This window comes from Balaenoptera acutorostrata, chromosome 15, assembly GCF_949987535.1.
Source record: "Balaenoptera acutorostrata chromosome 15, mBalAcu1.1, whole genome shotgun sequence".
Classification (NCBI taxonomy): domain Eukaryota; kingdom Metazoa; phylum Chordata; class Mammalia; order Artiodactyla; family Balaenopteridae; genus Balaenoptera; species Balaenoptera acutorostrata.
Genome location: NC_080078.1, coordinates 76,125,758 through 76,151,104, shown reverse-complemented (window position 1 = coordinate 76,151,104; position 25,347 = coordinate 76,125,758). Strand labels below are relative to the sequence as shown.

General features: G+C 45.9%; 1 protein-coding gene across 2 annotated transcripts in view; it reads right to left on the bottom strand.

Annotated features, from left to right (window-relative positions):
* The window catches only part of EYA2 (EYA transcriptional coactivator and phosphatase 2), a 260,476-nt gene that overhangs the window by 48,765 nt on the left and 186,364 nt on the right, over positions 1-25,347 (bottom strand). The window lies entirely within an intron of this gene.

Genomic DNA, 25,347 nt, shown 5'->3' with positions numbered 1-25,347 from the left:
ACTTTCATATCTCTTGCTGGACACTTGTTGTAAAAAACCCGTTTCTAATTATCTGAGCCTAGACTGTAACTCATGTCTTTACTTTATTCCCAAGGGGCCTTTAGATCATCACTGAGGATGGAAACAAGCACATCTGTGTGCTGGGTTACATATAAAGACAGCTAGCTTCCCCTCACCTCCAAAGCTGTTGTCCACATGGCAGCCAGATTGCTCCTTCTAAAACAAAAATCAGAGCTGTCCCTCCTCATTTAAAACCCACTAGCATCCCCTGGCCCTCTGAATAAAGCCAACATCCTTCACTTTTCCACTCCAATGCACATGTCTGCTCCTTGAGCTTGCCGAACTTGATACTGCCTCAGGGCCTTTGCACTTGCTGTACCCGCTGCCTGGAATTCCCTTTCCCCAGATGCTTTCATGGCTGGCTCCTTTGTAACATTCAGTTCCCACTTTCAATAACAGAAAGACCTTCTCTGACCATTCCGCCTAAAGTAACCTGGCTGCTGACCCTCTACTCAAGCTATATCTCATTACACTGTTACAGTTTTTAATAGCATTTATCATTATCTGTAATAATCTTATGATTTTTGGTGCTCCTTTCTCAATCAGAAGGGAAGCTCTATGAGAGCTATTGCTATGTCCCTTGGACATGGAACACAGCCCAGTACATAGCAGATGCTCAGTTAAGCATTTTAAAAAATGAATATATAAGCGTGTGTAAGCTTTATGTATATTACCACACTTCTTCCTCAAAATATCTTTTCCCTCTTTTACAGATTCAGCAAGATTCAAAGCAATGAGGTGACTTGTCCAGGGTCACACTGCTAATAAGTGACAGAGCTGGGATTTATCCCAGGGCTACCTAAGAAACCAAAATCTTATCCATTTACTCAAGAAATATGACTTTGCAGGAACTAATAACGGAAAGTACTTTATTAGGGAAAAGAAGCTTAAGGCAGATTACCACCAGAATTTTTTTTTTTTTGGTAAATGCCTGATTTAAAACTGTTGAGGGGACTTCCCTGGTGGCACAGTGGTTAAGAATCCGCCTGCCAATGCAGGGGACGTGGGTTCCATCCCTGGTCTGGGAAGATCCCACATGGCTCGGAGCAACTAAGCCCCTGCGCCACAACTACTGAGCCTGAGCTCTAGAGCCCGTGAGCCACAACTACTGAGCCTGCGTGCCATAACTAGTGAAGCCCCTGCGCCTAGAGCCTGTGCTCCGCAACAAAAGAAGCCACTGCAATGAGAAGCCCGCGCACCGCAACGAAGAGCAGCCCCTGCTCTCCGCAACTAGAGAAAGCCCGCGCGCAGCAACGAAGACCCAAGGCAGCCAAAAATAAATAAATAAAATAAATAAATTAAAAAAAAAACAAACCAGAAAACTTGTTGAGGTCTACTTTTAATGAAATAAAGGATCCATTTAATTAAATTACACTTCCAAAGTTGAGAAAAATGACAGGCAGCTGCCATGCAAAACTCAGCCCTGATTCTTTTCTCAGGTCTCAGGCTGGCTTTCCTTTCTAATAACTGTTGGGCTTCTGAGTGGATAAAAGGAGAGGCCACGGGCTGGGGAAGGATCTCCCCTTATTGCCTCTGAGCATTTGTGCCTCTCATTTCCTGGTCTTGATATGGAAAAGCAAAGTTACCCAGTAAATCCCTCACTTCTCAGCTGCCCCCTCCCTGCCCCCCAAGCCAGGAATGGTTCTTTTGGAACCAGACACTTTGGTTGAAATTGGAAATCAGATCACTTGAGCCAGCCCTGAAGGGCTCTGAATCCTTTCTTGGCTCCCCAGCCTTCCCCCCACCGCCCTACCCCCGACTTACTAGTAACCCATAACTTTTTAGGATGTCACCGTATGTGTTAAAAACGCGTGAGTTGTGGGAAGACCCAACCTGGTAACCAACTTCAGGGCCTCTCTAGATCCATTAATGTTATCCAATGCAATGCTTCCGAAAGTAATTTTCAGAAAAAAAACAACCAAACAACAAAAAACGCAACTCTATTTGAATACTATCTTGTTTTCACGGGGATCAAAGGTCGGCTGCCTCCAGGGGTAGTCTCTTTCACCCTGTCCAGGGGGGTCTCAGGGGGAATGCCACGGTCAGTCTTTCGAGATGAGAAGGGGGCAGACCACAGACTTTCCTCTGAGATGCTTGTATTCTGACATCCTGTGCGTTAAACCCACTTCTAGTCTCTAAGCCCCAGGTGTAAGCCCTCCCGGACTGTTTGCTTATCTTTCCTGCTCCCAAGGCATCTCTGAGTGTTCCCAGAGGGAGGCAAGTCTTGGTGCCTCCAAAGAGGCATCCGGAGATTTCCAAACACTTCTCTCAGCTCAAAGCTTCTTGGATGATGAAATTAGTTGACACTACTCTGTGCTCCTCATAAGGCATTTTCTTAAGGAAATGTGTATAATGAGCAGAGGTAGATGTTTGGGAATTTGGGATGTGGTCTTCAAATATTTATGCCCTCGAAAGTTCATCAATGGCTAATAGTCTGGTGAGAACTCAGCTCCTTAGATGTGTTTCTGAAAAACTGGTGGCATGGTTAATAGTCAAATTCACTAACAGAATTACTTAATGAATTACTTTCTTTTTCTTTTTTTTTTGGCCAAGCTGCATGGCTTGTGGGATTTCAGTTCCCTGACCAGGGATTGAACCCAGGCCACAGCAGTGAAAGCGCCAAATCCTAACCACTAGACCACCAGGGAACTCTTAATTACTTTAAAAGAAAAAGCTTGGCCTAGTTCTTTAGGAGTCTGATAGGTGGGTGCATGAACATTGCTTTTGTATGTTTACAGAATGTCTCTAGAATGAAAAACTGGAGCCTTCTATAAATCAGGGTTGGTCAGCCTTGGCACTGTTGACATTTTGAGCCAGATCGCTCTTTGTTGGGGCTGTACTGTCCACTGTAGGGTATTTTTTTTTTTAATTTATTTATTTTTGGCTGTGTTGGGTCCTCGTTTCTGTGCGAGGGCTTTCTCCAGCTGCGGAGAGCGGGGGCCACTCTTCATCACGATGTGCGGGCCTCTCCCTGTCGCGGCCTCTCTTGTTGCGGAGCACAGGCTCCAGACGCGCAGGCTCAGTAGTTGTGGCTCATGGGCCTAGCTGCTCCGCGGCATGTGGGATCTTCCCAGACCAGGGCTCGAACCCGTGTCCCATGCATTGGCAGGCAGATTCTCAACCACTGCGCCACCAGGGAAGCCCCACTGTAGGGTATTTAGCGACATCCCTGGCCTCTACCCATTAGGTACCAGCAGCACCCCTCACCCGGTTGTGACAACTAAAAATGTCTCCAGACAAGCGCCCGGGAGGCCAAAGTACCCCCAGTAGAGACCCGCTGCTCTAAATCCTTTAAAAATAATGAAAAGGGGGTTTCCCTGGTGGCGCAGTGGTTGAGAATCTGCCTGCCAATGCAGGGGACATGGGTTCGAGCCCTGGTCTGGGAAGATCCCACATGCCGCGGAGCAACTGGGCCCGTGAGCCATAATTACTGAGCCTGCGCGTCTGGAGCCTGTGCTCCACAACAAGAGAGGCCGCGATAGTGAGAGGCCCGCACACCGTGACGAAGCGTGGCCCCCGCCTGCTGCAACTAGAGAAAGCCCTCGCACAGAAACGAAGACCCAACACAGCCAAAAATAAAAATAAATAATTAAAGAAAAGAAAAGAATACACTTTCTGTTGTGTTTAAAAACAAACAAAATAATGAAAGGCTTGGTTCTTAGTGTTAGTCAATCAACTTTGTAATTCTAGAGTGGGCAACCTTATTAATGAAACTAGCTTTCTAAATCAGTGATGGGCTAAAAAAAAAAAAAAAAAAAATCAAAATCTCCCAACCAGCTGAGTGGAAGGTGCTATTCTTCTGTCTCAAAGGGCAGTGTGACCCAGTTGTTCAGAACCACCACCGCAGCCAGACACCCATCTGCAAACTCGGGATCTGTCCTTCTTACTAGAAGGTGAGTGAATGCTAGAAGTCGCTATGCCCATTTCCTGGTCTGTACATGTGGGTAACCATAGCATCTACCTCCTAAAGTTATGGGGAGAGTAAGTGAGCTGATGTACGTAAAGCTCTTTAGATGGATGCCTGGCTGGCAGCAAGCACGCCTGGTGGGTCTGTCATCCTTACTCACAGAATGACTTCTCTGGGGCCTCACTGGCCACACCCAGCACTTGCACTGGGCTGTCCCTTTCTCAGGTGCCACCTGAAGGGGCGATCAGGGGAGACGCGGAGCAGAAGCTCGGTTTGGCATTTTGTGATCCCGGCCTTTTCCTCCTCATTTCAGCGCCCAGACCGCCACAAGCCAGGCTTGTGTCTTGGGGGGACCCTGTCTGGGCTTGCAGATTTCTGCTGCAAAGGGCGGCCTTGCCCGCTTTGGAGACGGTTCACAAATATAGGCAACTTCCCACCTGCGTTTGCCTGGCTTTTCTCCTGGGTAGATTACTCTGATGCCCCCAACTTCGGGACAATGCACTTCTGTACCTACTCTGGAATGGAGACCTCTCCCCTTCTCTTTTATAGCTTTTTTTTTTTTTTTTTTCTTTTTTAAAGGATTTTCTTATTTATTTATTTATTTATTTATTTTTGGCTGTGTTGGGTCTTCGGTTCGTGCGAGGGCTTTCTCCAGTTGCGGCAAGCGGGGGCCACTCTTCATCGCGGTGCGCGGGCCTTTCTCTATCGCGGCCCCTCCCGTCGCGGGGCACAGGCTCCAGACGCGCAGGCTCAGCAATTGTGGCTCACGGGCCCAGCTGCTCCGTGGCATGTGGGATCTTCCCAGACCAGGGCTCGAACCCGTGTCCCCTGCATTAGCAGGCAGATTCTCAACCACTGCGCCACCAGGGAAGCCCACTCCCCTTCTCTTTTAAAGAAAAAAAAAAAAAACACGCAAACACACAAAACCAATCAAAGCCATCACACCATACAAGCCAACTGGGCCTTTAAAAAATCACAGCCAAGTAGCTGTTTACAAGCTGAACAAATAATTACTCTGCCACAAGGAAGAAAAGTATTAATTAAAGCTCTTCATTAAACCAGGCTCACTATTCTGTGGGGTTTATCTCTTGGAAGTGTCAGCCAAAGGCTAGGGAGGGATTAACACACAATGGAGGGCTTTGCCAGTTAAATCTCCTCCTTGTGGTTAGCTTTTAATAATAAAGTTGTCATTAAAAGAAAGAATTTAATGGTTTTAATTGGGTTTAATTACTTGGAAACTCCTGGAAAACAGATTAGCTTGTTTGAAAGAGGAAGACAAGAAAATGATGGTGGTAAAGAAAAAATAGGTTGATTCACAAGTTTAAACAGTAAAGTTAAAAAAAAAAAACTTGGCTTCTTTGGCAGTTTCAGAGGAGAACACAGAAAATAGAAAAGATCTTCTAAGCTCAGCAAACGAGTCTATTTGTACTCACAAGCACTTTACCAAAAAAACTGTAGGATAAATCCCATCATCACTGAATTACAAAAGAATCAAACTGACTACAAATGATAAAATCACAGTCAAACTGAAGAGAATAAACAAAGATGTCTAAACTGGGTCCTCTTTTGAAGTTTTACGCAACTACGCAGCCTCCTAGATTTTTTTTTTATCCTTTGAAAAATGTTCTTTCAGCTGGAGGTGTCTGGCAGCTTTAAAAGCATTTTCCTAGGACGTAAATTTAAAGGCAAAAAAATAAACAGCTAGATAAATGGAGCTGTGAACATGTATTAGGGGGACCAACTGTCCCTATGTGCCTTAACTGAGGAGGTTCCTGGGACTTGGCACCTTGAGTGTGAAAACTGGGAAAGTTCCAGACGACCCAGATGACATGATCACCCTAACGTGAGCCACCATTCAGGACCAAGGGGCATTTGACGGCATGGGAGACCAGTGCATTTTTGGAAGTTCACACCAAGTGCTTAGAACAGGGCTTGACACCACCCAGCAAAGTGTCTCCTGCTTCTGTCCAGCAACGGACATGTCCTCATCAATGCTGTGAGTCCTCTGCTTACTATTATTATTATTGTTATTACTATTTGTAGTGGTAGTGATACTTCACCATACCTTCCAGAGAGAGGACATTCTTACCCAACCAGCAACATGCTTCTAAAGATGCAGTTCTTTAAAAGACATTCATTCACTCATTATTATTTATAATTAAATTTATTATTCATTTATTCTGCAAAAACTGTTTACTATATAAGAAGCACAGTTCTAAGTGCTTCACATATATTAACTCTTTTAATCCTCCCCTAGTGACCCCATGTAGTAAGTATTACTGCTATTGCACCCACACTACAGAAGCAGGGACTGAGGCACAAGGAGGAAAAGTGACTTGCCTGAGGTCACATGGCTAGGGAGTAGAGCAGGCTTTGAACCTGAGCTGTCTGGCTCCAGAGCCCATGTTCTAGAGCAGAGGTGGGTGAACTTTTCTATAAAGGGCCAGATAGTAAATATTTTAGGCTCTGTGGCCCATATGGTCTCTGTCACAACTACTCAACTTTGCTGCTGGAGAGTGAAAGCAGCCATAGACAATATGTAAATGAATGAGCATGGCTGTGTGCCAGTAAAACTTTATTTAAAAAAATAGGTGGCGGGCCAGATTTGGCCCATGGTTAGGATGCAGTTTGCTGACTCCTACTCTAGACCACTGTTATAATGTCTCCTACTATGACATGTCTCAGACACTGAAAGTCCCTTGCTACATGGAGCTTACATTCTAGTGGAGGGGGAGGGCCATGAAAAACTAAGATACATTTCATTTTGAATCGTGACAAGTGTTTTGAAGAAAAGGAAACCTGAAGATGTGCTAGAGGGGGAGAGAGAGACTAAATATGTCTGTGTATATGTGTTTTGGGGAGGGCTGCTACAGATGGGGTGGTCAGGGAAGGTCTGTCTGAGGAGGCAACATCTGAGCAAAGATCCAAACGAAACAAAGGAGCCAGCCGTGGGGTGATTTGGTAGAAGGTACAGCCAGTGCAAAGGCCTTGAGGCAGGAACAAGCTTTGTGTGTTTGAAGAGCAGAAAGAAGGCCAGTGTGGAGTGAGCAGAGTAAGTACGTGGGAGAAGGAGGAGAGAGCCAGTCAGGAGAATCAGATAATTTGGGGGATTCTAGGCCACCGGGAGGAGTCTGAACTTTGTTCAAAGTGAGCCTGGAAACCAGGGAACAGTTTCAAGCAAGAACAATGAAGAGACCTGATTTATATCCAAAACGGATCTCTTGGGCTGCCTTCATGGCACTGTGTCATCATGTCCAACCAAAACCCAGTGAGGCAGGTATTGTTATTGTACCTGTTTTACAGATACGTCTGACTCCGTGAATCCCCAATCTATTAAGTAACAGGACTGGGACTTGTCTCCAGGATGGTCTGCTCCAATCTCATCCTTTCCTCCCTATGCCACTCAGCCCTCAAGGATGCAACTCTGACTGCCTGGACCATCACCATCTCGCAGTCCAAAGGTTTCTTTGTGTTGAGTATCAAGAAAGCAAGGGCGTTTGGCATGAGCCCATACAGGCATGATTTCAGTCTGCAGAAAGGCTAAACAATTTACAAACACTGATAGTGTATGGTATGATGAACAGAGGTAAGTGTCCTATCACCCCCCTCCTCCGACAGAAAACCTAAAGAATGGGAGGTGGGTAGGAGAGAACAAACAATTCTTTTGAGTAGCAAAATCAACTTCCTCTTAAATGGCGACAGAGCACTCAACGTACTGTCAGCTGGAGGAGCCAAGAAGGAGCAAGAGGTCACTGGATGGGGCTTCTTTCAGTCCCGAGGGTCAAGTTCTCACTGGCATCCATCAGGACACAGGACTCCTCTTCCCTCACTCCCCAACTTAGCTGTCAAGGCGCAGCATGGTTGAGGAGGGCAGAAATTCATCCATCCATCCAGCAAATATTTACTGAGTGTCTTCTATGTGCCAGGCACTGTTCCAGGCACCGGGATACAGCAGCAAGCAAAATAGTCATAAACAAATGAATAAGGCAAGATTTGTGGTATGTCTGATGGCAGGGCTGCTGTATGGTCGCACAAGCTGCTGTGTGTGGTTGTGCAATGCACAACCCAGGGGCATCATTCGCACAGACCACCATGAAAGTGCCGCTTCCTAGAGTTGAGCAAAGCGCATTCTGCACAGTTGTGCCCTGCCAGGAGGTGATAAAGACTAATGGGAAAAAATATAGCAAAGGATTTGTGTTGTGTGGGCTCTGTGGGAGGTACTGCAGTTCCACAGGATGGTCAGGGAGGTCCTTGCTGAGAAGGTGGCATCTTCAGGAGGCGAGGGGGGAAGCCATGTGGGAGGAAGAACATTTCAGAGAGAGGGAACCAAGTGTTCAAAGGCCCTGAGGTTGGCGTGTGTCTGGCAGGGCTGAGTACCACTGAGGAGGCCAGTGTGGCTGGGGTGGAGTGAGGGAAGGGAGGAGTCCTAGGAGATGAGGGCATAGAGGCAATGGGCCAGACCCTCTAGAGCCACATCTAAGGGCATGGACCCTGGTAACTAGGCCAGATTTGATGTCAACTTCAAGTATTTACTGAGCACCTACTATGTGCTGGGTAAGACTATGCAGGTTCTTGGCCCTCACATGGCTTAAAACATGCACGTGGGAGTGAGTGTCTGCTGTTCTTGTCTGCCCAGCATCCACGCACCTTCTGATAACAGCATTTCCTGAGTGTTTTAGGTGGAACTTCATCACTCCCTATCTGTGTAGTTCCGAGGGAGCCGGTCCCACCTACCCCCACCTTTGAGTGACTGGTTCTAGCTAGGCCAAGGAGAGCTTCGTCTGGCACTTGGTTGGAACTACCGGGAAAACGTTACTCTGTTTTCGTGGTGGTCATAGAGCTGGCAGGATGCAGGTCTTGTGCTGCTTGGGGGAATTTTTGCCATGACACGTGAAAGGAATGAAGCCAACCCAATGGAAACAGCAAAGAGATGCAGAGAGACTGGCTTCTACTGACACCGTTTGAGCCCCAGCATTCAGCCACGCCCCTGAACTTTTGGTTATAAATGCCAATAAATTCATTTTTCTGCTTAAATCAGCTTGCGTTGGGTTTTAACCAAAAGAAAATTAATTTGACAACTAATTACGGGGCACATAGAATGTGCTGTGCTGGGAAGCAGAGAAGTGGAGAGAACTAAGACACAGTCTGTCCCTGCACCTGAGGCGCTGGAGTTGAGTTAGGGAGAGACACAAAAAAGTAGGTGATAAAATAATTAGTGACAAATAGCATAGGGTGCTAAGTGAACACACAGGAGGGACACCTAACCCAGTGTAGTCAAGGAGAGCTTCCCGGAAGCAGAGATGTCTAAGATAAGACCTGAATGCTGAATTAGCATTAGCTGGGCAAATGGTTGGTGAGTGAGGAAAGCACTCCTGGCAGAGGGAACAGCACGGATAAAGGCCTGGATGTGGGGGAGTTTGCTGGTGCAGCCGTAAGGCTGTGTAGGTTGAAATAGAAAGTTGAGAGTCTGAGAGGCAAGGCAGGACAGAATGGAAGGAACTAAGTCATGAAAGGTCTGGAAGCCAGCCCAGAGAGTTTGGACTTTATTCTGTGGATGAGGCACGAGAGACAACAAGACTTACAGAGACTAAGTGGCTCACTTAACTGAAATGGTGCAAGTGAAACATACACTTTGTTGATCTTTCATTTTCCAACTCTTGGTACAACTCTTCTTACAGAAAGACAATAGTGCAATGAGATAGCAAACAACAGCTGACATTTGGCCTTAGTGTTCGGGAGGCAATAGGGAGTGGTGGGGATTGTGGAAAACTGGTGGCCACCGACCCCACTGAAAGGAAGCAGCTGCTATGCAGCTCCAGCCAAGTGGTGACATTTGGTGTTGTGGGTGCTGCATGGCCAGATCTTCTGATTTTTCAAGAGAACCCAGAAACCTAAATTTCTGTGTAAAATCTCCCAATTTAAAAAATTTATTTATTTATTTAAAGTATGGTTGATTTATAATATTATATTAGTTTCAGGTGTACAGCATAGTGATTCAATATTTTTACAGATTATTCTCCATTAAAGATTATTACATGATAATGACTATAATTCTCTGTGCTATACAATATATCCTTGTGGCTTATCTAAAATCTCCCCATTTGATGGGACCTAATCAAACTTACAAGCTTTTGCACAGCAAAGGGAACCATAAACAAAATGAAAAGACAACCTACGAACTGGGAGAAAATATTTGCAAATGATGCAACTGACAAGGGCTTAATTTCCAAAATATACAAACAGCTCATACAACTCAATAACAAAAAGACAAATAACCCAATCAAAAAATGGGCAGAAGGGCTTCCCTGGTGGCGCAGTGGTTGAGAATCTGCCTGCTAATGCAGGGGACACGGGTTCGAGCCCTGGTCTGGGAAGATCCCACATGCCACGGAGCAGCTGGGCCCGTGAGCCACAATTGCTGAGCCTGCGCGTCTGGAGCCTGTGCCCCGCGACGGGAGGGGCCGCGATAGAGAAAGGCCCGCGCACCGCGATGAAGAGCGGTCCCCGCACCGCGATGAAGAGTGGCCCCCGCTTGCCGCAACTGGAGAAAGCCCTCGCACGAACCGAAGACCCAACACAGCCAAAAATAAATAAATAAATAAATAAATAAAAAATAAGAAAATCCTTTAAAAAAAAAAAAAAAAAAAAAAATGGGCAGAAGACCTAAACAGACATTTCTCCGAAGAGGACATACAGGTGGCCAATAGGCACATGAAAAGATGCTCATCATCGTTAATGACTAGAGAAATGCAAATCGAAAGTACAATGAGGTACCACCTCACACCAGTAAGAATGGCCATCATTAAAAAGCCTACAAATAACAAATGCTGGAGAGGGTGTGGAGAAAAGGGAACCCTCCTACGCTGTTGGTGGGAATGTAAATGAGTGCAGCCACTATGGAAAACAGTATGGAGGTTCCTCAAAAAGCTAAAAATCCAGCAATCCTAGTCCTGGGCATATATCTGGAAAAAACTATAATTTGAAAAGATACATGCACCGCTATGTTCATAGCAGCACTATTTACAATAGCCAAGACATGGAAACAACCTAAATGTCCATCGACAGATGAATGGATAAAGAAGATGTGGTATACATATACAAGTGGAATACTACTCAGCCATAAAAAAGAATGAAATAATGCCATTTGCAACAACATGGATGGACCTAGAGATCATCATACTAAGTAAGTCAGACAGAGAAAGACAAATACCACATGATATCACTTACATGTGGAATCTAAAATATGACACAAATGAATTTACCTACAAAACAGAAACAGACTCACAGATATAGAGAACAGACTTGTGGTTGCCAAGCGGGGGTGGTGGGGTGGGGGAGGGATGGACTGGGAGTTTGGGGTTGGTAGATGCAAACTATTACATATAGGATGGATAAACAACAAGGTCCTACTGTATAGCACAGGGAACTATATTCACTATCCTGTAATAAACCATAATGGAAAAGAATATGAAAAAATATATATATAAGTGAATCACTTTGCTGTACAGCAGAAATTAACACAACATTGTAAATCAACTATACCTCAATAAAATAAATTTTAAAAAACTCGCCACTTTAAATGCTGGCAGCTAATTTCAAAAATGTAACCAAAAAATATGTTTGAGAGTCAGGTGTAGCCTGCAGACCTCCCCTCCCCAACAGGGGGAAATCAGGCATAGGAAGGAACTGGGGTTGGACTGAAGGTTTGAAAGCTACGCATGGAACTTGGGGGCCTTGTGATTGGCTGTGGTCTGCTCGGTGGCAGAACGGCTTCCAATGCCCTTTGGAGTTTTGGGTCTGATCCGTTTTCTGCCATTAGGTTACTAGGTTAGTAGTCTTGGGCAGGGCCTCTGTGTCCTGGGTAGAATGGGGATCACATCTACCTTGTAGGTTTGCCTCGAGGACCAAGGAGGTGACTCCTGACCCAGTGCCATGCACACAGGGAGAGATTTACACTTTTTATCCCTATAATCAAAGGCTTCTGGGTATGGGTTATAATATGCTAGAAACTGAAAGTCACCGTAAACGTAAAGTACTTATTTATTTATTTATTTTTACTCCAGACACCAAATTTGACAATGAATGAAATGGACAAATTACTCAAAAACTACAAACTACCGAAACTCACTCAGGGTGAAATAGCTGCAACTATTAAAGAAATTGAAATCATAGTTAAAAACCTCCTGAAAAATGAAATCTCCAAGTCTAGATGGTTTCACTGGAGAATTCTACCAAACATTTCAAGAAGAATAGCACCAATTCACCACAGTTCAAGAAGAATAGCACCAATTCACCACAATCTCTTCCAGAAAACAGAAGAGGAGGCAACACTTCCCATCTCATTTTTTGAGGCCATTATTACCCAGACACCAAAACCGGATAAGAAGAGTATTTAAAAAAACACCCTCATTTTTCAAGTAAAAAATGTTCATCATTTACCAGCTCCAGGCAGTTTGTGTTCCTTTAACAGCACCTACAGTGCCCTTAGGGAAACATTATATCATTCCCGGGCTGGTCTTTTGAGGTCAGTGGGGCAGGAACTGTTATTCCAATTTTACAGATGAGCAAACCTCTATTTAGTTCCAAAATATTTTCATCACCCCCAAAGGAAACCCCACACCCACGAAGAAGTTGCTCCCCATTCTCCCTCCCCTCCGGCCCCTGGTAATGACCAATCTGTATCCTGCCTCTGTGGATTTACCTATTCTGGATACTTCATGTAAATGGAATCATACAGTGTATGACCTTTTGTGCCTGGCTTCTTTCCCCTTAGCATAATGTTTTTGGGGTTTGTCCACACTGAGCATGTATTAAGTACTCCATTCCTTTTTATGGCTGAAAATATTCCATTGTACGAATATCCTAGGATGTGTTTATCCATTCAACCATTGATGGACATTTCCAAAGAGATTCTTAAACTGCATATTTCTCTTTGAATTAGGTCCTATTGGGGAACTTGCATCAGCGCTTTCCCCTCTCTGCCATCGGAAGGGCCCACAAGTTCAGTAATTCACAGAGGAATTGTAGGAAGCAGGCACAGTGGGGGGAACCTCTTATTTCCCTGTCAAAGTCAACCCCCCATACAACCGCCTTGATACCTTCCTACCACTCACCCAGTGACACCCTCATCACCAAAGGCTCACGGGAATTCCAGTGATCTTTGCACAGCTCAGGAGCCCTATTGTTGGGAAGTAAACACCGTAAAAAAGTGCAGGTGGGGCGCTGGGGGAGACGGCTTCTCAACCTGCTAGTTAAGTGTAAAGGAAAATTGTTCCCATTATTTAGGTTCGCAAGGTGCCCGGGATTTTTTCCCCACCACTTATCAGTGTGAGCAGCACCCCCTCTATTTACAGCGGACAAAAGAGCTTCTCATTCTAACCCAACCAACAATTTGTTGTAGGTTTTGCACAGGAGATTTGAATCCCTCTTATTATTATTATCATTATTTTTTTTTTCAGATGCCCTCCAGCATTCGTTGAAAGGTGGGGCTAGAGAAAAAAAGTTGGCCAAAGTAGTCTGGGAAAGCAGTCGCGTTTGTTAAATTTGGGGGCGGAAAATGAGGAGTACTCAGGAGTCTTAACTAGCTCAGAAACCCTCCACCTAAGTAGAAATGGTCTCTCTCCAAGCAGCCAAGAGCACGGGGCTTCAAAGAAAGTCTCTGCTAATGAGCGCTTTTCTGACAACCCCAAACCATCTCTGAAATATATTTTATGTTGGAAGTAATCCTTTAATGCTCTAAAATACATGAGCAGAGGCACTTGGCATGGAGGCCCAGTGGCTCAGGGAAGAACTATTACAGGGGATTAAATCTACAAAGGGTACCACTCCCCTGCCCACGGCCCCTCCAACTGTCATTCACCTCTAGGACGTCTTTGAAAGCATTTCCAACCTCTTCCTCATCCACCCCCGCCAGAATGACAACGGCAGATGTTCGCGTCTTGCCCTTACTGGATGGAATACAGTGACTAGTTAAGTCACCACCCCTGGTCCTACAAAGAAAATAATCATTGCTTGAGAAGGCCAATCAAAGTCATCATTTCTTTATTAGCCACAAAGACTAAATACCTTTTACTTAACTGAAAAGAGAGCGGCGGGGCGGGGGTGGGGTGGGGTGGGGGTTGGGGGTAAGGGGTGGGGGGAGGTGGGAATGGAGATTTAAATACAAGGTTTAACCCCCAGTGGGGGAAAGAAATCTCCGACTTCCTCAGAAAATCCTTTCCAAATTGTATTCATCTTGACTTAATCCACATCTACCGAGTGAATTAGGCAGTATTTATTTTGAAAATCTACTTTATAGAGTTCCAAGGACTCTGTTTTCCTTGGGCAGGGCTGACTCCATTTCAGAGCTGGAGGCCGCTGTGAGGGCCCCGGCCAGGCCTTTAAACGTCCAAGGTGCTGGCCTCACATGGTTAACACAATGTAAATAAACACAGCTGAGCCCGGAGAAATTGGAAGGTTTTCTCATTAAAGAAATAAAATAAACAGATGTCCTTAAGCACTTTGGCTTGTGTTTGTCAAAGGATGGAGAGCTCTAGATGTCTGAAAGGCAGAAATGAATCAGAGTCACATCTCAAGGTAGAAGGGGGAAAAAGAAAGAAAAGAATCTGTGGTCCTCTGAATTAACTAATCGTCCTCCAGGGAGGGCACTTTTGATTTGAACCTTAGCAACTTCTACAAATAGTTTTTAACTGCTGGGTCATAAAACCAGGGATTTTATTTCTTCTCAGTTTGTAAAGCAGTAACGGACAGGCCAAGCCGCGTCTCGCCAACTGGATCTGATTGAATCCTGATGGCACTGTGCTGGGTATTGGATTCCGGAATCCGAGCCGGAATCACGTAATTACACCCGCTGAGGGATGGGGGAGGACCGTGGCTGGTCGGAGAGGGCAGGGGAGCCCCAGGGGGAGATGTGTAGAGCCAAAATCTGGCCAGGCTCTCTCTGCCCAGTCTCTTCTAGATACACAAAGAGGCTGGCAGGATCCACGAGAAAAGTCGTCACCAGGTGAATTCATGGCTTACATCTTGCCTCACAGACTAATGTGTGAAGGTGTTGAGTTTAAATGTCCATTCTGGTTCAGTACATCTGGGCTGGGACCCGAGACCCTGCATTTTTCTTTTTTTTTTCTTTTGTCTGCGTCGGGTCGTTGAGGCATGCAGGATCTTTCGTTGTGGCGCGTAGGCTTCTCTCTAGTGGTGGCGCGCGGGCTCCAGGGCGCGTGGGCTCTGTAGTTGCGGCACGCGGACTCTCTCGTTGAGGCACACGAGTTCAGTAGTTGTGGTGCACAGGCTTAGCTGTCCCGCGGCACGTGGGATCTTAGTTCCCCGACCAGGGATCGAACCTGCGTCCCCCCTGCATTGCAAGGTGGATTCTTTATCACTGGATCACCAGGGAAGTCCCGACTCTGCATTTCTAACAGCTCCCTGATGATGCCTGTCCCTAAACTACACTTCGAGGGGCCAGGAGGGCTTATGTTACAACAGGGATCTGGCGATGCGGAGTTTCAGTTCCTATAAGAACCCATCGTGAAGATGTCTGAACATTCAGGCATCCTTAATGCCTTAGTCTGGGTCTCCCCCGTGACGCAGACCCTGAGCCTGGGATTCAGGTGCAAGCAGTTTATCTGGGAGGTGACCCCAGGAAGCACTGGTGACCGAGTATGGAAGTGAGGGGGGGAGGGAAGGAAATCAACAGGGGCAGGTCCATGAGCAGGCTGCTGCTGTGGGCTCTCTCCCTCGGCGGACACCTGGGAGACTGCACCCCAGCTTGTCACAGGTACTTGCAGAGGAAACCGTCATGTCTGTGGGAATAGGGAGGGCTGCAGGGATAAAGGTGAGGCATTGACAGCATCTGCTCCAATGGAAATTCAGTCCTAGCCATTTAACGATGATAATGATGATGTTATTCTTTTTTTTTTTTTCACACACACACAGTGTATTTTATTTTTACAAGAGATAAATACGATGATGTTATTCTATCATCAAATAATCACATCAAGAAATGAATAATTGCAACTGTATTATGGCAAGCCCTCCATGAGTCATCTCGATAGGGTGTTTTGATCTAGTTGGAAGGCTGGAGAGACCCTCCTAAAGAAGGGACGCTGGATAATAGCATGGCTTCTCTTTTGTTGGAGGAGGGGAAGTGATAGGATTTAAACCACATTTAGTGAACAGAATTCCCAGCCATGATAATGGATCCCCAAGACAGATGATCTTTAGGAAGTAAGTAGCCTGTGCTTTGTGGGGAGTATGGTATGGTTTCTGAACCACCTGACAAAGCTTGGAAGCTGGGTGGAGGGAACCAGGGACGCCTGTGTCCCGCAGTCTACGCGGAGGACCCGGAGGGCATGGGGACCAGTAACCTCTGCCCCACGTATCCCACCTACGCTGGGCACAACCTGGCATTGGCAGGTCACAAATGTAAATGCCACTGGGTGGGGGGGCGGGCGGTGAAGGAGGCACCACGGACCCACAACCCACAGCCCAGGGAGGATGTGTAACTCCAGGGAGTGAAGGGGGCAGAGGTGAGCCCCAGGTCACATGTCCTATCAAAGGGTCTCCACTCTTTGAAAACTCAGGTCTGGTGTTGCCAGATCTTCCTATTTTCCAAGAGAAGTGCGATATCCAGGTTTTTAGGTAAAACATCCAGATTTTAAAATATTGGCAATGAATTCAGAACTTAAGGAAATGCCAGGGGATCAACCTGTCTTCAAGCCAGATTTGACATAGCCAGTTTGAAACCTCTTATTTTTTCAGATTGAGCAGGGCCTGGCCCTTTCAAAGGGGTGACCTGGAGGGAAACCCGGGATGGGATCCTGCTCGGGTACGCATCAAGGATCACCGGGCTCCACTGCAGGTCCCCCACCAGCCAAAGGGCCCCCGACTCCAAGCCTGCCTGGAGGAGCCACTTGCTTAACACTCCACAGCCTCTGCTGAGCCCCTGCTGTGGGCCCGGCTCTGGGTGAGGTCAGGCCAGGCTGGCACCCAGCATCTTGGCCCCGGAGAGACGCTGACAGGCCCCTATCTTGTCATGTGTGTGGTTATTTGTTCCCTGCAGGGCAGGCACCTTGGACTCTCATTTCTGCAGTGCTTGCAACCACACGTGCTGAAAACTCCCTACCCACGAGCTGTTTATTTGTTTATTCAACAAATATTTATCAAGTGGATGTGCCAGGCACTGCCCGGTGCCCGGTGCCCGGTGCCCGGGGATGAAGCTACGACGACATGAGATCCAGTCTGTGTGCTCGCGGAGCTCAGTCAGGCAGAAGAGTTCATGCCAATGGCTTTTAATTTTCACCCTGAGGACATTCACGTGGATCACTGGGGATGCAGTTTAGATACATGGTTAAGAGGCGCGGGCCACCTCCTGGCTTTCATCTCCTTCAAGGTAGGTGACCTTGGCTGAATTATGCTACCTCTCTGAGCCTCAGGTTTTTCCAGAGATGGGTATAATAGGAGCAGTCATACCTTATAGGTTTGTGGTGTAAAGCTCAGAGCAGTTCATAAAGGATGCTCGTCACAGCATTGTCTGTGCTGGTGGGGAGCTGGGGGGAGCTTGGGTGTCCTCCCTGGAGGAAGGGGGCATAAGGAAGACGTGGGACCCTGGGATTCAGAGCAGCAGGTGGATGTAGGGTTTCGCACCCGCAGCACTATAGACACTTGGAGCTAGATAATTCTCTGTTGTGGGGACTGTCCTGTGCATTACAGGATGTTTAGCGGTATCACTGGCCTCTACTCTCTAGATGCTAGGAGCAAACCCCAAGTCATGACAACCAAAAATGCTTGATGTTGCCAAATGTTGCTTGGGGAGCAAAATCACCTCCAGTTGAGGACCACTGAGTTAGAGCAATGGAGTTGGACATAGGGCAACGTGGAAGGACCTAGGGCCACAGTGCAGAGGGAGAAAAGTGAGAAACAAGGGGTATTTAAATTTCATTTACAGACAGAAGAAATAAATGCACACAAGAAGACAATACGTATTTTACAGGAAAGTAAACAAAAGGCTACACAATCAACTATGGGGAGGGGAGGAGGAAGAGTACAAGGGGGTCTACAAAGAAACATACGTTTGTACCCACGTGATACAAGAAAGAGGCCTGCGTGGACAAAGAATGTGAATAACTCAACGTTGGCACTTGAGGTCCAACTCAGAAAAAAAAAAAAAAAATTCACAGTGGAGTACTTGGTATATAGTGAATGCACCAAAAAAAAAAAAAAAAAATAAAAAGGGGAGAATTTTTTCAAGAGGAATTTGTTAGTTGGCAATAGAGGGAAAAGAGATCAGGTCCCTTCAGAGGGAGACCATGGACAGAAAGTAAGTACGACATCTCTGGAGCCCAGGGAGTGAGAATAAGGAATCGCTTTTCATTCTTTATCTACGGTTGGTTCTGCTTTCAAAATATATCCAGGCTGCTGCACTTCTCATCTTCCTCATCTCATCCCCCCTGGTCCAAAAAACCATTATAGGACTGGACTGTTGCAGTAGCCCCCTCACAGGTCTTCCTGCTTCCAGCCTTGCCACCCAATAGCTTCCTTTCCTGGGGAGCAGCAAGAGGGATTCTTTAGAAATATAAGCAACAAACCTCATGGCTCCCACTTCAGAGTAAAAGCTAGTTGAGTTCTACTTGACTTGTGCTCCAACCATGCTAGCATCTTTATTGTCCCTCAAATCCATCAAACTGCTGCCTCAGGGCCTTTGCACTTGCTGTTCCCTCTTGCTCTTCCACTAGATATCTGTTCCTCCACTTCCTTTTAAGTCTTTATTCAAAATTCAGCTTCCCCATGAGGGCTCCTTCCCTGGCCACCTTTTAAAAATTTTAATTTCAACCCCTTTCACCCTGTAATACTTCATATACTTCAAAGGACATTACCAATAAGGGGAAAAGACCACCCACAGAATGGGAGAAAATATTTGCAAATCACATATCCGATAATGGACTGTTACCCAGAATATATAAAGAACTCTTACAACTCAAAAATAAAAGACAAATAAACCAATTAAAAACGGGCAAAGGGTCCATCAAAAGGTGAAAAGATAAAGAAGATATATATATATATGTGTATACACACACACACACATATGCACACACAATGGAATACTACTCAGCCATAAAAAAGAATGAAATAATGTCATTTGCAGCAACATGGATGGACTTAGAAATTATCATACTAAGTGAAGTAAGTCAGACAGAGAAAAGACAAATCTCATATGATATCACTTATATGTGGAATCTAAGATATGACACAAGTGAACTTATTTACAAAACAGGAACAGACTCTCAGACATAGAAAACAAACTTATGATTACCAAAGGGGAAAGGTGGGATTAGCACCTTTCCCCTTTGGGATAAATTGGGAGTTTGGGATTAGCAGATATAAACTACTATATACAAAATAGATAAACAACAAGGTCCTACTATATAGCACAGGGAACTATATTCAATATCTTGTAATAAACTAATGGAAAAAATGAAAAATAATATATATTTATATATAACTGAATCACTTTGCTGTACACCAGAAAATAACACAATATTGTAAATCAACTATACTTCTATTAAGAAAACCAATAAACGATTTAATAGGTATTTCTCTAAAGAAGATACTACAAATGGCCAATAAGTACGTGGAAATATCATTAGTCATTTGTCAACATAATTAGTCAGAGGAATGTAAACCAAAACCACAAGACATCACTTCACATCCACTAAGAGGACTATAAGCAAAAAGACAGGTGATAAGTGTTGGTGAGGATGTGGAGAAACTGGAACCCTTATCCTTTGTTTATGGGAATGCAAAATGGTGCAACTCCTCTGGAAAAGAGTCTGGCAATTTCTCAAAAGGTGAAACAGAGTTGCCATATAACCCAGCAATTCCAATCCTAGGTATATACCCAAGTGAACTGAAAACATATGTCTATGCAAAAACTTGTACATGAGTGTTCACAGCAGCTTTATTCATAATAGCTGAAAACCCAACTGTCCATCAACTGATGAATGGATAGACAAAATGTAGTATATTCACACACTGTAAAATTATGCAACAATAAAAATGAAGTATTGGTATATGCTACAACATAGATGAATTTCAAAAACATTATACTAAGTGAAAGAAGCCAGTCACAAAAGACCACATATTGTGTGATTCCATTTATAAGAAATGTCCAGAAGAGGCAAATCTATAGAGACAGGAAGTAGATTAGTGGTTGCCAGGGGCTGGGGTGGCCAGTGCTGGAGGAAATGGGGAATGATTACTAATGGGTATGGGGTTTCTTTCTGGGGTGATGAAAATGTTCTAAAATTAGATGCTGGTGATGGTTGCACAACTCCGAATATACGAAAAACTAATGAATTGTACACAGTGAAATGGTAGATTTATGGTATGTGGGTTATTTCTCAATAAAGCTGTTTGTTATTAAAACACACACACACACACACACACACACACACACACACACACACACAAACTGGGCCTAGAGTTGAGCTTCCAATTGGTACTGAGCTGCCTGGAAGGCAGGGCACTAAAGGAGGAGTCAGGGCTGACCCACTGTGAACCCAGGAAGACTGCTGATCAGTTCCCCTTATGAGCCCTTCCTGGCCACAGGCAAAGGCTCCTGACCACCTTGCATTTGTCTAATCCCAGCTGGAAAAAACAGAGTTCAGGGACTGCAGGGAGGTGGGGTGGGAGGAGAGGTTAGGAAAGAGGCGGCCGGCAATCACTGGCGTCTCTGGCTCTCCAGGGAACCTCTAATGGATCCACAAGATGTGGGGAGGTACAGCTACCAAAGGGATGCTCTGGTTTTGCGTGCTGGGTAGGAAGAGATGGAAAGGAAGCGGAGAGATGACAGCCTTGAGCAGCACATGCCCTGATTGGGAATAGGAAAAGGGCCCAGTTTCTGCTTTAAAAGTCAAACACTCTGTTTTTGAATCATTTCTTAATCATTTTAGCTCTGTTGGTCTTATTTCCCTAAGTAAACAGTGAGTCGCTCCTTCGGCTGGGACCACAACTGATATGATATCTGCTTCCTGTACAGTGCTTAACACAATGGCCATGAGCAAAGAGCTGCTGGTCCTTGGTGTAGATGTGCGGAGGGTCATGACCTTCAGAGCCCACTCTGGACACACTCCTCCCTCCAGGATCCTCACCATCTTCTGGAAAGAGCACTTCAGTTTTCTCTGGGGTACCATCCCTCCCCAGCTCCATCCATTTGGTTGGGATGGAGCTGACCTGCTCCTCTACTCCCTCCATGCCAGGCTCTTGATTTAGGTTGGCTACACAGAGCCACAGAGTTTGATGTTTGGATGGGCATTTGACCCAGTTTGAGCCAATGAGATTCAAGCCTGGGAGTTATGCTGGAATTTGGGAAGTAGGTCTTCTTTTTCAGTTGGGATTTCTGAGAAGGAGTTGCCACATGGAAAAAGTCAGCTGAGGGATGCAGAAAGACCAAGCCCTAAGAACACCTCTTGAGCTTCTGGATCCAGCCCAGGCTGAATCCCATTACCTCTGGGTTTTTCAATTATTGCCATCTAATAAATTCCCTTTGTAGCTTAAACACTCCGTGCTGCAAGCTGAGAGTCCCACTTGACACCAGCTATTAATAATGGGTTCCATGTGGCTGCAGCTATTGGAAGAGCACAAAGAGAAAGAGATGTGGGCCAAAAATCAAGGCCATGAATTTAAGTTCCATTATGAATACCCTGACTACATAACCTCCCTGTGTCTCAGTTATTCTGTCTGCAGAATGGGGCTCACACTCCTCTACGTCCTCTCCTCTCCTCTGTCTTCCAAGTTTATAGCTGTAGCCCAGACCTCTCTTTGGAGCTTCAGACCCACAAATACAGTTGTCTTCTAGGTGTCTTGAACAGAACGAATTTTATTTTTCCTCAACAATTTTCTCTTTCATTGTTCTTCCTCTTACTAATGGTACTTTGTGCTAGAAAATGCTAGCTGTCCTCTAATATCCCTTCTTCCTTTCTCCCTCTCAGAGTAATAGAATCCCTGAATTTTAATAGAGCACATGACTAGACTACATTTCCCAGACTCCTTTGCAGCTGAAGGTAGCCATGTGATCACGTTCCAGCCAATGGCACGTGAGCAGAAACGATCTGTGCAACTTCTGGATCTGGCCCTCCAAAGAGAGGGAAAAAAATAAAAATGAAAAAGAGAGAGGTGGACTCCCCTTTTCCTGCTTCCCCTTCTTACTGCCCGGAATGCAGACATGGGGGTGAGCTACGTTTCATCTTGCCAACGAGGGCAATGCTCCAGGAATGGTAAAGAAAAAGATGGAAGGAGGTCTCCATCCCTGGTACTGGGTAGCAGCCTTACCAGCCTGAACTGCTTATGCCTGGACTACAAGGTGAGAGGAATAAACTTCTATCTTGGTTAAGCCATGGTTAGTTTGGGTCTCTCTTAGGGTGGCTGGATTTAGGAAAACCAACCAACCAACCAACCTCATTCCTCACTTAAAAGAGCTGGAGGAGTAGAAAATTCTAGAAGAGGAATAATGATGGCACTGGAGACCTGGGGGCTCCAAGAGCATCTCACCTTAGTTTTCCCTGGACATCCTGGGAACACCCAGAGAGGCAAGTGCACCTGAGGTCTACCTCTCGTTATCTCCTGGATGACCTCACTCTCTCTGGGCCTCAGTTTCTCCTACTGTACCATGGAGACTAATTGACGTTATGGTCTCCCAGGTCCTTCCAGCTCTGACCTTCAGTGGTTCTGTAATTCTAGGATGGATGTTGAAACTCAGATGCCAGTGGGGTCAGAAGGGTCCCCTAAACAGACCAGGCGGGGCTGTGGATGGGCTGGAGAGTGTATACCCCCGCTAACTGGGCAGCTGCTACTCATCCCCTGCTGATTGCTGCCACATGGGAATGCAGGATTGCTAGGTTTTCTAATTTTTCAAGAAGACTTGGAAATTGCGATTGTTTTGGTCTGTGCAATCTCCTGATTTTTTAAATGTTGGCGACAAATTCACATTTTTTCGAACACTCTAGGGGCCAAACACAAATGTCTGCAGGCAGAATTTGGCGGGTGGCCCCTAGTTAGGAATTTTTTGTTTTGATACTATTTTCTATCCTACCTACCTTCATTCACCAAATATTTATTCGATGCCTACTAGGTGGGGGGCACTGTTCTATGCTCTGGGGACAAAACAGAAAAAAAAAGTGCCTGTCGTCATGTTGCTTTCATTCTAGAGGATCATCCCGATTCATTTTCCCAACAAATACGTATTGAGCAATCTGGTCCATGCACTGTGCTTAGCTGGGTTGATAAAAAATGTTCATGGTCTCTGTCCTCAGGGCACATATAGCTTAGAAGGGAGACAGAAAATAAGTGCATAATTATAATATAAATGAAAAATAGAGTTATGGGGAGAGATGCAATTTAGATGGGGGTGGCAGTGGTTAGGAAAGTCCTCTTGGAGGAAGCTACCTTGAAAATGGGAACTGAAAGATAAGTGTGATTTAACCTAATACCTGAACTTTCTAGAACATTCTAGATTATAGCAGAAGCTTCCAGTGTGCCCCTCTTCTGTGTCCTCTCAATACGCAGAGGCTTCCTCCTGTTAGGACCTGTGATTCCCTGCCCTAGGGTTTTCATGGGACAGGCCAGGACAGGGAAATAACCCCCCCGAGAAAAAACTCTCAACCCATGATGGAAGGGAATGTGTAGATAAATATCCCAGCACCCTTGCTCCTTGGGGGAGTCAATTCTGACGTGTGTTCCGGAGTAGCCCAGAGGTCCCCGGTGGTTCTGAGTCCCAGGTACCTGCAGCCATAGCTATTTACGTACCCTGTATTGGCTGCCCTCCCTTCCCCGCCTCACTTGCCCACTCTGCACCTAGTGCTCCCTGGGGTCACCCCCCACCTAAACTACCAGCACTCACTCCTGGTCTCAGGCTCTGCTTCTGGGAAAAACTCAGAAGAGATGGGAGAGACGGTGGCAGGTTCCGAGGACAAAAAGCAACTCGGGACAAGTAAGAGAAAACAGGGCTGGAGGGTAGGGCAGGAGCCAGCTCATGAAGGGCCTTGGAGGCTGGGCTTGGGGTTTGTCAATGGGGAAGCCACTGACGATTTTTCAGTAGAGGAGAGACCAGGCTTGTATTTTAGGATGACCCCTCTGTAGGGGGCTGGAAAGGGCAAGAGTGGAGACCAGACAGCTGGAGGGGAAGGTGGCTGGGATTGGGTGATGGGATTGGAGAGAGCTGGCTGGTGATAAGTGACATGGACCAGGTGCCATGGGGCCCAGAACAGAGCTCTGGGCTTTGTCCCTGTCTTGAACGAGGCTGTAACTTGGTTTAAGGAGTGGTAGTGAGACACAGACACAAAAATCTTAGCCTAGATTACAAAGCCCTACGCAATCCATGGGAACTGAATTGTTGCACGAAGCTGTGGAACTTCTCAAAGGGTAAGAAGAGTGAAGGAATGGTTCTTGGGGGGGGTGGGCGGTGGCTTTACTGGGGTGGTTAAAAACCATAGAACACCCAGCCTGGGTGGGCAACTCACTACTGCAGCCCCTTTGGGAAAGCCCAGTTTTTTTTGCAATAGCTGCCAAGTCCGCTCTGGTGCTTTTCAGCATATCTGGACTCTGCCATCCTTTACCTAAGCTGTGCACACTCCAAAAACGCATGCCGGATTTCCCGCAGGCACTGCTAGACATATTAACGGCATTCCTCCTCGGCAAGAGATTTCTGCACCACCAACACCATTTTTATATTCTTTACAACATAATGGCAGACGATAAATCTATCTTGCTAATTACACATCCAGCTTGTTATAACCCTCATAAAAAACACGAGCAGCTGGAAAAGCCATGAGGTGATGTCAAATCATATTCCTGGGCTCTAAACAGAAACAGAAATATTTTCCAGGCGCTGGTGAGTCTCATGGTTCCCACTCATGTGTGGGAGCAGCTGCCAACAGGTCGCTTACCTCGGGCGAGCTGACGGTGCGTCTGTCCCCTAAAGCCCCGCCCTGCCACCTCTACCTGTCTCCCCGAAGAGACGGCAGGCGTCTGGAGCATCCACATGTGGTTTGATACAAAGCCCACGGGATCGGCAGGGTTTGGGTTTCAGCGGTTGGGTTCATTTTTGCATTATTAAGGGCGTTTTGACATTTCTTGCATGGACCACCAGTCAACCGGCAGCATCTGCCCGGAGCTCTAACTGGATGGTTCCCCGACATAATTTGTCGGTGATACATTTGCAAAGCTGTTGCTAAGATCCATGCTGGAGCTGACAAAATGCCTCCCCCTTGTCTCAGAAAAATGGAAGGAAAATTAAATTCATCTGCCGGAGACACTAAAATAAACAACAGGGAAGAAGAAAAGTACTTTACCTCGTTTTTCAGCTAGGATTACTGGGTTTGGCTGAAGCA